The sequence below is a fragment of the Panthera leo genome, chromosome D3 (assembly GCF_018350215.1).
Source record: "Panthera leo isolate Ple1 chromosome D3, P.leo_Ple1_pat1.1, whole genome shotgun sequence".
Taxonomy (NCBI): domain Eukaryota; kingdom Metazoa; phylum Chordata; class Mammalia; order Carnivora; family Felidae; genus Panthera; species Panthera leo.
In genome coordinates, this window is record NC_056690.1 from 47,875,065 (window position 1) to 47,888,844 (window position 13,780).

General features: G+C 38.3%; 1 protein-coding gene across 1 annotated transcript in view; it reads right to left on the bottom strand.

The window, feature by feature from the left end:
* ZNF521 (zinc finger protein 521) overlaps positions 1-13,780 on the bottom strand; it is a 278,899-nt gene that overhangs the window by 174,000 nt on the left and 91,119 nt on the right. The gene's annotated exons all lie outside the window — the stretch shown is intronic.

The window sequence follows — 13,780 nt, forward strand, 5'->3', positions numbered from 1 at the left end:
GCCTTCCAAGGAGCAGCTTTTACAAAAAGAAAATGAGATCATTATCTCCTTTGCCTTCCTGTCCCTTAACAGTTGCCCCTCCCACTTTCAGTAGGACTCCCAGCTTCAAATCTTTTCAGTGTAATGTCCAATTAGCTCCCATAAGTTACTTCCTGTGGCTGGCAGCAGCTTGTATGTTTCTAGAGAAAGACAATCACCATTTTGAAAGTTATAAAGTTCAAGTACATAAAAGCTGGGTGTTACATGATGCGGATAGACTTGTGAATAAACAGCTTGCTTCAAATATGTACCTGAAAAAGTCTATGTCTTTAATTTTTGTTGCTAATTCCTTTCGAGCTGCCTTAGCCTGATGAAAAATATCAATATGCTATGAAACGCAGCTCGCCCCGCGAAAACCACTTCACGTGAAGACGACTGTCCTAACTAAATACAAAGCAGGAAGAGGGGAAAGGGGACAGGAGCTTCCGATAATCAGCAATACTTTCTTTTTCCACTCAGGAAGGCATTTCTAGAACTGCTGATTAAATGCCTTAAATTTGGACCTCCCTAGAAACTGTAGAGATGTTGTTTTTTGAACTGGCTCCTCTCAGTCTCTCGCAACTTCCCGGGTACTGCATGTGAGGGTGGCATGCCATACAGTAAATTAAGCCTTCTGCTGTCAGGGCTGGAAATAGGAGGGGAGTAGAAAAGTGGCTTGATCTCAAATGATTTTTATTGGCTTCATTTACATCCTGTTTAAGGTCTTCTGAGTAGCTCAAGGTGTCTTATCTCTGGCTACCAGGGGGCATTTTGCAGTCAAAGCAGTTAACATACTTTCTCTCTCCCTCTCCTCCTATTCCTTTCCCTCAAGCGCTCTCTCGCTCTCTCTCTCTCTCTCTCTCTCTCTCTCTTTCTCTCTCTCTCTTTTCAAACCATCTTATCTTATCGCACACATCTCTTCAGGCTGAGGAGAACCCATACTTATCAGAAGCAGTGCACTCTATTGTCCTGGGCTCTTGGAGACAAATGAAAGTTTAAGTCAAAAGAAAATCAGTTAACCTCTTCTACACTCAGTTTAGAAATACTCAGGACTGTCTCACTTTTATTAGTGCTAAATGGTACGAGAGGTTTTCCCCCTGTGATTAACATGCATACAAGACAGCCACCCCTATAGATTTAGAGGTCTAGGTACAAAGTTGCTGGCACCCTATTGCATTATGACCCTAAATAATGCAGTTTACAAGCTTTATGGAAGCCCTCACGTTGAGGTGACTCTCCCCACACTATCGGTCATTTATGCACAGTATCAGTGGAGGAGGAAGCTCCATTAATATACCAGAAAAAAACCCCACAGAAACAAAAAGACAGCGGGGGCAAGCAGGGAACAGCAGTCGAGAGAAGAGACTTCTTTCTCTCCAGGTGCACCTGAATGCTAAACCATGAAGTCGGCATAAACACTAGATGTTTAGTAACATATTCTGTATGCTATTAGTAACTTACAGGATACATCTTCTCTAATAGCAACACACACACCCTTATTCAAGCCTATTAAGGAATCAGACAGTCTGTCAGGGAAGCCAAGCATGGAGATGCTTGAACCTTCTGTTACAAACTCTGTAACAAGAGCCTGTGACCAGGCTACAGGCTGGAATTGTCCAAGGAGCTTTTAAAAGTATTGGGACCCTCCCCAGATCAAGTAAATCAGACTCTCTGAGATTTGGGGCCCTGGGGAGTGCAGTCAAGGTTGACAGCCATGGCCCCAGATTATCACGAGTCAATTTGCAAAACCCCACGAAAGGTGGTCCAAAAGCCAGATTCCACAAAAACAAACCCTTTTATTATCTGCGCTCACCTGCTCTGTGACAGGCGAGCTAGCATAGAGGCAAGTTTTCTGCAGCACTTTGTGTCAAATGCAATGAACCAGATCTTTTTTTAAAAAGTTAAAGCAAGCAATAGTGAACACTGCAATCACTCACCATTATCACATGTGAAAGAGCAATATGTGAACAGTTATTAGGCGTCTCATCTGTGTGTTTTATATTCCTTTTAAAAATTCCCATTCCTCTTCTCCTTCATACCCCAGCACCCCATGGGCTCCTTTATATTAGTGATAACCTCATCCTTTCACCTGCAGTGAAGGTTCTCTTAATTGTCCATTATCTTAGTGTGTCAGCACAAAGGAGCAGGGATGGAGCCCTCATCCAAACGGTTTCACCTCCCTCTCCTGAGAGTGATGCCCTTGTCAAGGCATTAAAGACACGAAAACCTGCCACTTATCAGAATCGTATTTGAATCGAACCACTGTCCTTGAAAACTGTAGGCAGGAGATGGTATCACAGCACACCACATTGCCAGCTCCCGTTCCGCGGCGGCTGGAACAGTCTGAAAAGATACTATCCAAACTTTGCCATGCATTCCTCATAATAGAATTACAGGTAACAATGAAAACATGTCCACCGATTTTCTTAAGGGTTAAATACAAAGAAATTCACGGGTCAGATGGTCCAGGAATGCAATATTAACAGCTCCAAGCCCTAGGACACCTCTGGATGTAAACTCACCAAGGAACCAAACCATAAAACCTTTCTAATTACTCCACACCTCCAATTCTTAGCAAACGTAAGTCAGGACTATTAAAACATCACATTTATCTTGTTATAATGAGGGAGAATAAACACATCTTTAGTGGTCTTATAAACAGATTCAAAAACAAAGCACGCTCTAAATAGCACTGAAAAACAAAAAAAAGTGAAGAACAGGAAAAAAATACTATTTTCAAGTATTCAGGTCTGTTGGTATGACTTCCACATTTTCCTATTTCCTTGCCACTTTTTATACTTCTTTCTTACTCACTTCAAACCCGCACTGCCTTAGGAAAAAAAAATTTATGCGTGCTTTTAACAAGTAAACAAGTGTACAAATTAATTCAGAGAGCAGTAATTTTGAAAATTTTCTATGTTTAATGTGCACTGCAGTTAAACTACTTTTTCTGTACAAATTAATTTACTGCATCAGTGATCGATGTTTATGTTTAGGCAATTTTATTTCTCAGTATGGTAAAATTAGACCTAATAGTTGCAACCTGTTATGTCCAATCTGTCACTGAAATTCAAATTGCCTTTCTCCTATTATTCAAGGAGCAATTTGGAGGAATTAAAGCCATCTAAAAACGGAAGACAAACAATTCTCTGTAAGGACTCAATAGTCTGTGTCGTCAACCAAATCCACTCCCCCATGATCTATCGTAAGCAGGTTCTTTCGACATGATTTTTCTGAGATTCTCGAACTTTCACATCTGCCAAGCCACACAAGAGAAGATTTTCGGTTAAATTAAAACTTGTATCCTAAAGATGTTCAGCCTCTCAAGAGAAGTAATCAAACATGCAAAGATTTTGTTATTGATTCCAAAATAACAACCCCAACCTTCATGGGTGCTGCATCCTTTTTTTTTTTTTTTCATCTTCTTTGCTTTATCTATGAATATATTCTTTAATTTTTCCTTGCAAAATAAGTTTAATTCACAAATTTCTTACTGGGGAGAAATCAATGATTTAGCTGCCTAAGATTTAAAGTTTGCAGCAATGGGTGCTAAGATTAGAAGAAGACCAACTTTACAAACAATTTTTGTTTTGCTTGGTTTTTGTCATTGTTTAGCTACAGGCTTGACCCTACATAGTAGTTCATGCTTGCTCTATGAATACAATGACATATCTAAATGGAGACAGTGGGAAGGGACAGGTGAAAAACTGGTGCAAAGCCAACAGGGGCTCAGCCTAAGAAAGACAGAAGGAGTTCCCTCAGTCCCAAGTAAAAGGGGACATAATCTATTGGGGCTACACTTCAAATACTCCACACCATCATTTTACAGTGCGCTCTCGGGAAGTTTTTATTCTCTTCAACAAAAGGGTCCCAAATCAATTGCTGCTATAATCGTCACTTAGTATAAGAGAATTTCTGAAAATATTTCTTTGGTAACATTCCCTGACTTCCATCTTTTATTCCTTCCCCAATAGATTTTTTTTTGTTGATTACCAGGAGATTACACGTAGACTTAGGAATGCTTCATCATGATGGGATAACCCCAGTTTTCCTGTATGATTGAAATTCCACATTATCAGTGGAAACCTGAACTAAACATCATTGTTGTTGTTGTTGTTGTTGTTTTAGTCTCAGAGTGGCCAAGTAGCCAATGACTAGTTTGGATCTGTTCTTGCTCTCTTCTTGTTTGGCTGAAATAACCAAAATGCAATGATAGTTTGCCTCAATTTCAGCCTCTTTAGTGTCCCATATGGCCTCGGCTTTTATGCTATTCATTAGTCTCCAGAGGATACCAACTTTGATCCTGGGGAGGGGGCGGGGGGAAGGGCAAAGGAAACAACCCAATGTAGCTCTTCCTCACCACTGACAAACTTGCATACAGCTTTCTCTCTAAATGGAGATAAGAGGACACCATTAAGAGGGGCAATTATTTATAATTATTTGTTCAGAGTCATTCTACATTAGTGGAAAAGCTGGTATTGAAATCAATGAAATAAAACTGACGAGAATGTCATTCTTTTGCTTGTTCTCTCTCCCTTTTTAACTTTTCCATTATCACTTTTAAATTCTAAGACAAACTCATTTCCTCAGACGATTGCTTAGATCATCAAGTTGATTAATAATTTTACTTCGAGGCAGGACTGATTAATGTGGATTATTCAACTGATTAATACTGTTACTAGATCACACATCCAAGTGAGCTCTAAGTGTCTTGTTTTCCAAAAGAATTTTTTAATTATTGAAATGGTTTCTAATTAATGTGACTTGGTCTTCTTAAGTTTGGAGAACTGATCATATTGTGAAATTGAGATTTTATTTGCCCTTTTTTGGCTTTCTCAGTACTAAAGAACTAAGAAAGAACAAAATGAAAACAAAATGTATTGATTTATAGCATTTTAAAACTCAGCTCTATGACGGTAAGAATCTATTGTTCACCTATGGAAATTCATTGGTTTCAAAATGTCAACCTTACAAATGATATAGACGAATGACCTACTAGCACTTCATCTTCCACTGCCCACCAACGCTGAGAGTCCCCACCTCAGCCCACTGAGAAAGTACAAGTCTCCCTCCTGCCCAACAGTGGTGAGCAGATGGAATTCTATCCATCCCATCCTCTAAAGACACCTCCAAGGAACCCCTCCATAGCATTTAGCCTGTCAGTGCAGAAGTCCCCCGGCTGTCAACTTGCCCAGGGAAATTTTAACATGTAAGTGTGTACATGTGTGCATGTGCACGCGCGCACACACACACACACACACACACACACTCACTCACTCACTCTTCTGTGGTGCCTAACTTGCAAAGTTCCTATAAAACCCAAGGACTTACAGCTACTCCACCCACACCAAGCCTGGCATTTCAGGAAGCCTATGCCCTCACAGAGACCTTGACTTGCACAGCTTCTATTCATCTACACTCTGGGATCGAAGGAAACTTCTGCCCTCTCATGAGAGTTCCCAACCTCCCATACCTCTTCCTATTCTAGAAGAGCCAGGGAAGGCTCTACTCAGTGCTCGTGACACACAGGAAAGGACCAGGAGAACTTCTCCTTCAGTGAATCCTGAAGAAATGCTAGTCTGGCTTCCTTAATGAAGACTCAGAATTCAAATTCCCATCTAAATAACGCTTATAACTCATGTGTGTGACTCATTGTTCAGTCACGAGCAGCCTCTAGCACAAACCCAAGGCATCTTTATGAGAAACACAGAAGACAATCCAATCCAAGAGGATAAATTCCAAAAGGTGCCACTCTTATAAAGAAACCATCAAAAAAACCTGTCCCTTACACTGGTTGACAAAAGCACTGCTGAATTTCTGTCCCTTCATCCTGTTGTTGGAGATTCTGTGAAATACACAAACTGTACAACTATTTGCTGTGACCCTTTAACAAACCTTGCATATCAAAAAAAAAATGAGCTAATCCAAGAACGTAGCCTCCATTTTTTTGCATTTTTCCATTAGAAAATATGTGATGAATTCCAAGTGAGCAACTTATGAAATAAACTTCTGGTGGTACTAAAAACTGCAAAAAGCAAATGAATCAATGTTGCTCTAGCAAATTTTCATTGATCTCATTGATCCTATTTATGCAAAGTTGTTTAGTCTCAGCATGTCTCTTTTGAAAAGATAATTTTTTCAGTTCCATTAATTTTATCGTGGGTCATCAATGAGTACTTTTTATAACGTATAATTCCTTGACGATGTATCTTTGAGCTAATGTGCTTTTTATTCTATACTTCACGCAGTCTAGGTAGATCTTGGAAAACCTGAGAGGAGACTTATCTGAGGCAACAGCCTACATTGCTTTTTAACTCATTCAAGTCAGTCTTTCATGGTTTCACCCATTCATTCATCAAACAAACATTTGGGTATGCCCTGGTACACAAAGGTATACAGGAGGAGATCTCCACCCATTCTTGGTTTTGGATAAATACAGACACAGATATTTAAAATGTACATATTTTATATATATATATATATATATATATATATATATATATATACACACACACACACACACACACATACATACACATATATATATGTATATATATATATGTGTATATATATATATGTATATATATATATATTTGTGCTTGTTACAAAAAAGACTTTTTAAAAAACCATTAAATGAGTTTGTTGTTCAAGAGCCACTACACTTTATTTTGTGAATAGGCATAATACATTTGATTCCTTAGTATGAGTCCATAGAATGTAACACCACGACCAACCATCGGGGCAGCTTAACTTTCTAAAACAGACAAGACTCATTCTCTTTTATAGATTTTTTTTCTCCTATTTTCTTTTTAATTCTCCAGCTAATTTTTTGTTGGCTATCTTTTATATTGTTATAATCAAAGATTTATCAAAGCCCATAAACAAAGCTACTATTGTTAAGACTATAACAATTGAGTAAAAATTATTCAGTCTCAACTTCTATTGAAGTTTCAGTTATTATGTGGGGCTTATGCCACTTGCCTTAGTCATCTTGCCACCTTCCCCTACCGTTTCTTTTTTTTATTATTATTATTATTTTCAAGTTTATTTATTTTTTTATTTTGAGGGAGAGAAAGCATGAGCATGAGCAGGGGAGGGGCTGAGAGACAGGGAGAGAGAGAGAATTCCAAGCAGGCTCAGCACAAAGCTCAACGTGGGGCTTGAACTCATGAGCCATAGGATCATGACCTGGGCTGAAATCAAGAGTCGGACTCTTAAACTGACTGAGTCACCCAGGTGCCCCATCCCTACCATTTCTTAAAGGAATGCTTTGCTTTATGGTGGACTTCCCAATTCTTACTAGCATATTACCTTACAGAGAGTTCACTTGGCATCGATTTTCTTTCCCCACCTAAGAGAGAAGTCTGTTCGATGATCATTGATGTTTTCTCTCATTCCTTTGCCACCTCTCTTGCCCAAAGTCCTGACCATATCCTTTCCTGTGGCTGTGGTCACATGACCTTATTTGGTGTGCCATCCCAGGGAAGGGTTTCCATCGTGTTGCTCATTCTATGGATTCTCCTACTTGACAAGTGCATTAATTTTCAGACTGGTTCTTCTCTCACCTAATCTCCTTTGAAACAGAGGTCATTTAGAAGCCCACCCAATGAGCTAGTGAATCAATCTTTAGGTGTATCGTGGCCACACCTCAGTCTCATTCTTCTCATCCATTCATACACTCCACAGTGACACCTTACATACCAACTTATGGGTGGCACTCTGTACCTGGCCCAGTAGACAAAAGTTGACCGAGACACTGAATTATTACACTGAACAGCTCACTGAATGGGGTGGGGGGCAGACATGTAAACATACGATTACAACAAAACAGAATTGGGAATGTAATAAAAGCCTCTACAGAACTGCTGCGGGAGTCCTACTGAAGAAACACCAACTACATCTTCAAAGATACAGAAAGGCAACCCAAGTATGTGTTGTACTAAACCTTAAAAAAGAATCCGGAGTTTTCCACATATAGAAAAGGGGACTGAGCATTCCAGGCAAAAAGAAACGTATGTACAAAAGCAAAGATCATGTGATCAGGGAACCAACATTTGTGTCAAATGATCAGACAGAGTGTAACTCAGACTTGGCTGTGTACTAAAATCACCTGCAGGTCTTTTTAAAAATATTGATGCTTGTACCCTAGTCCCAGAAATTCTAATTACATTGGGCTGGGGATGAGCTTAAATCAGTATTTTTTTTTTAAGTTTCCTAGGGGATGCCAACTGGCAGCCCAGATCTGCACTAGAACACAGAGTTTGTGGGAGGAGGTGGCAAAAGACATTGCTACATAAAGTCAGGATCCAGCTCACGGCAGACTTGCCCATCAGGCTAAGGGCTTTGAATCTGTATGCAGGCACAGAGAGCTGTTAAAGAATTTCGATCAGAAGAGAAGGGATTCCATCAGAGCACTATGGATCGGGAGGGAATGGACAAAGGCTAGAGGCTATGGCAATGGTTCAGATGAGAGGTGAGAAACCTAAAATAAAGGAACAGCAGTGGTGGTGGGGTGGAGGGTATGCATTCACTTGTTTAGAAACCTTCAGATCCAAAAGAACAGATCATTCACTAATAACACATGATGAGTGAAGAACAATCCCTGTGATGTGTATTCCTCCTAATTCCCTGCCATTCATCTTACCATTGTCACTAGTTAGCTGGTTAGTGTAACTGTTTGCAAGAAGATTATTAGGCTCAGTGTGATTATTAGATTATTATTATTATTAGATCATTAGGACTGTGTGGCTCAGTCCGTTAAGCATCTGACTCTTGATTTTGGCTCAGGTCATGATCTCAGAGTTTGTGAGTTTGAGCCCCACATTAGGCTCTGCACTGACAGTACAGAGCCTGCATGGGATTCTCTCTCTCTGCCCCTCCTCTGCTTGCATGAGCACACATAGGTACTCTCTTTCCCTCAAAATAAATAAGTAAACATTTTTTTAAAAAAGAAGATTATTAGGATGAGATTATAGTTTTGAACCCCATATGGAAGAAACAACTGTACTCCTTTCTACTGTACACCTTTCTGATTAAAGCCAGTTATCTTGAGGGGCGCCTGGGTGGCTCAGTCGGTTAAGTGTCCGACTTCGGCTCAGGTCGTGATCTCGCGGTTTGTGAGTTCGAGTCCCGCATCGGGCTCTGTGCTGATGGCTCAGAGCCTGGAGCCTGCTTCGGATTCTGTGTCTCCCTCTCTCTCTGCCCCTCCCCTGGTCATGCTCTGTCTCTCTGTCTCTCAAAAATAAATAAACATTAAAAAAAAAATTTTTTTTAAGCCAGTTATCTTGAAACTACACACACACACACACACACACACACACACACACACACACGCATCTCAAAGGGAGGTCAAAAGAAGACTCAGTTGGTTAGATTAGAATAAGCAGACTTCCCTATTGGGGATGCTCTACATGTATGTTCTACTGATGCTAGGTCAGCAACAACACCCTTGAACCTGAAATACTATGAGGTATGCCAATGGAGCATTATGTAGGAAGAACACAGACAAAGATGACAACAGAATACTGAAGCAAGAACATTTCTATGTGTTAGCACATTCCTTTTTGTGCTGGCTCTGCCTGGAAGAGTCTTTGCAAGAATGAAAGCATGTCATGATGTTATCAATTATGTAGCGGTGGTTTTAAAATGTAAACTTCATCTGGACTTTAGAGAAAGACAACCTTTTGGTTTTCTAAATAATTGGAGTTAGCAAAAATTATTTGGAAAGCTATGTTGATATTCACAACAATCCCTTTACATGTGCACTTTGCTAACTTCACCTTGATAAAGAACTTGTAAAACCCTTTACATACTTCTCCCACTTACTTACTTTAATGATTAGTCATTAATAACAAAATATAAACATTTAAGACCCTTAGGCATTGGCATGTGTCCACAAATTTCCTTCTGTCTTATGCGGATAAAGTTACAAGTGTGCACTCTTTTAAAATTCAAATACTGAACATTATTAGAATTGTCTACCACTGTTAAGGACCTACTAAATGCTTAACCAATATATTTTAAGAGGGGTTGGCAAACTAGGTTTGCAAGCTAAATGTACCTGTTTCTGCAAATAAAGTTTTATTGGAAGAGCCATGTTCATCATTTACATATTGAGCATGAGTTCGTCAATACAGCAGAATTGACTACTTATGACAGAAATGATATGACCTGCAGAACCTAAAATATTTACTATCTTGACTTTTACAGTAAAAGTTTGCAAACCCCTGTAATATAGCATTGTCCTATCATGTATTAACAACCTCCTCTCATATACTAAGAATAAATACTTAAAACACCATTTTAAAAAAAAAAATAGCTCTGCTGTCTTTGCTAAAATAAAAAAATTTGACTTTGCCTAAAATTGACTGGACTATCACACTTTGGGGAAGGGGTGGTGAGGGCTGGTAATTATATTCTGAAACAAGCTATATTCTGACATTAACTACATAAATTTAACTCTGCTAATGCCTGTTAAGGAATTTCATCCTTCAATCATTTTTCAAGTGTCCATTTTTTTTAGTTCTGTAATTCATTAATACTTGCTCCTACTAAGCAAGTTTGCTTCTAGAATCTATTGTATATTATTTAGCTGTCTGTGGCTGGGTGGCCTAAAATAGTCATCTGTCAGCTTTCAGCAAGTATCCAATAGCAGATATATACATTATCATCAAGAGATCTGTACACCAAATTCTACTGTGGAACAGATCTGAAGTAAGCTAGTTATTTTTTCTTATTTGGGCTCCTTTTCTTTAAAACTGTCGTATTTTATATTGGCCAGAATTTGTTTCTTTTACTCCCCTAAGAACGATTGCTATATGCATGAATTTCTGCCTTCTGCGAAGACTATAACAATCTTTCACCTACTGGCTTTAGAGATTCATGTCTGTGTGGGTGCCAGATTCTGCAGAAACTGGCTGCCAAATGCGTTATCTTCCAAATAGTGAGCTCTGATCTCATCATTCCCTTTAGTAAAATGCCCTGGCATTCAGGAAGCCATGCTGTTGATATGCAACTTCTACAGATTTCACAGGCTTTGATTTTGATTTCACTCAAACACCGCCATTTCCATGCCCTATTCCAATAAGCAACTGTTTGGCCATCTTGAAATTTAATGTGTCTTATGTTGTCTCTTGCACTTTTATGTAGTTAAAAATGATTGTGATACCCTCACAAGGGTACCTTAAGGGCTTCTTAAATGAAAAGTTTTTTTTTAATGTATTCCATTTAAAAATATGTATCCATGTAAAAATATGAAATGTTAAATTTTACATTTGCAAATATTGGTATGTTTGATGTCACATAAACCAAACAATCAAATACATGAGGTTTTCTTTCTCCTGCTTGGAGCTTCTAGAAGGAGGGTGATAAATATAAAATTATTTTGAATACAGGGCTTTAAAGGGGCCTGTCTGCTCTCAAAGCTACAGATTTTAATCCTCTATTGCAGTTTTTTTGTAGGGGGAAAAAGTCAGATGGCTCTGTACTATTAGGAATAACAATGCTTGGTCAAAAAGGAAACAATAGCATTAGATGGAACTGGCTTTTTCTTTCTCTCTTTCCACTTCCATTTGCCAAACTGCCCACTCTGCTTTTTATGTAAAACTGCAGATGTCTTCTTATTAATCAAGATTCTAATACATTCCAGATGAATAAACAACTTCACCACTGCAGTACGTACCTACCACTCTTCTTAAACCCAGGATTTATTAGAGTCGCCTGTTCCAAGATCTCTTAACTTAAAAAAGATGGTTTATTGTTCCTATTTCTACAGCAAGGGCCTAATAAATGCACTGAAACTACGTCTTTGTCCCTCTGCGATACAATATTCAAAGAGATTTCCAACCCTACAGTGTAACATTATCCAAATCCTTTGAAACCTTAAGTAGTTTGCTCAAACTCAATCATCCACATACAGAAATCATAGACAATCAATACAAATGCAATATGTTAGCGATGACATTAGAGAAACGATGTCCCAAGATCCTTTGCAGTATGCATCTGTACCTTCAATATTCACTGTATGTTCCAAAGTGGCAGCCAAAACATAAAGCTCTAATTAAAAAGCACTCTTTGGTGAATAGCTAAATATTTTGCTTTTTAACTTCTCCCTATACAAGGAATAATTTAGGGAAAATGATCTACACACTTGGTATTGATTAGCTCAGGGCTGTGATTTCTCTGATTTCATACTGTTGATATTTCAATGGAAGTTTACCATGTAATTTAACCAATCAAAATATGTTCAAGTACTGATATTTAAAAATTAAATTCTGCTCAACAATCATTATTTCATGTTATTTTTACTTGTGCCATTTTTAGGCTAGAGGAAAATAGGTCTTTCTCTACATAATCAAAAGAAAACAGGACAGGGAAGTAATAATAAGGTGTGTAAAAGCACATATTATCCCAATGTATGTGGCTAATGGCTTTTGTATAGTATTAGCACCCTCCTTACTGCTCCCAGTTTACTAATGTTCTGACTAATACTGGACTCCTAAGGGTGGTTCTATAAATAAGACATTTATATAGAAAACTAGGAAAAAATGAAAGGTTATAATATTAACATACCAAACTCATTTTTAATTAAAGAAATAAAAAAGCCCAGTCTTTTGGGGGTTTGGGAAAATAAGGTAGTCAAATGAGACCAATTAACTTCATTAGCTTCTGCAAATACCTAGTTTTCTAACACATTCCTATTTTTCCATCTGCTCCACAGTTAAATGCGTCTACAAATTAACATTTTATTTATGATTCAGGTTCTGATTCATAAAAATTATGCACATATTATACAAAGGCCTAATACTTCATGGAAAAATACAGAGGACTACATTGCAACTTATTTACCAATGATTTTTTTTCTTGAACAAAGCAAATCTAGATCATAAAATACCATATATCAGAAAAGCAGTTGCACACCTTCCAGTCATTTCTGTTTTTAAGACAAGATATTTCCCCTGGATACATTTGAAGGCAACAAAATTCCTTCTTTTCTAGGTCCCCCTTTCTTCTGCTCATCTCATAGCAAATGGCAGAGGGGTTCTTATTCAGGATCTTCCAAAGTTCTATCCACTTTAGCCTGACATTCACATTAACTTCAAACCCCAGGGCGCATCCACAGTGTGCTGGAGATGCTTTATATCTGAGTTTTAAATGCTGTGCAAGTACCCGTGCTTCCTACTGGCTTGAACAGTAGAGCACAGCTTTCAAAATATGTTGCAATGATAAACAAAAATCAACGTGGGTAAAAGGGTCCGGTGCTGTTTCCATTTTATGTATATTTCTAGAAGCTTTATCCATAAGACAAACCAACTTTAACAAACTATTCATTACCATTCAACTTTTCTAGAACTGAGAATAACTGGCACTTTTGTAAGTGGGTTCAGGAGTTACTTAATTTCACTTCAACTTCTGTAAGTAACTCTTTATCCCTTGCTGACATGCCTTATTATTATTTTATTATTTACAGCAGTACTTGTTCATAAATCAAATTCATATACCTCTTATGATAAAAGGAAAACACAAAAAAAGTCAGAGAAGAATTTTCCTTTTGGACCCAATAATTTCAAGAAGCTGTATTTCTACAAATTACTAGGTTGGTTCCTGGTTTATAAGCCCTTTCTGTCCAGGTACCAGTGCCTCGAACAACTGAAGTCTAAATTACCACTGCATTTCCATTTCTTAGCACTGCCAAATCCTTCAGACCTTACTGAAGGAAGACCTTACTATCTTGAAGGAAGCCTATCATATTTAGGATAGTTGG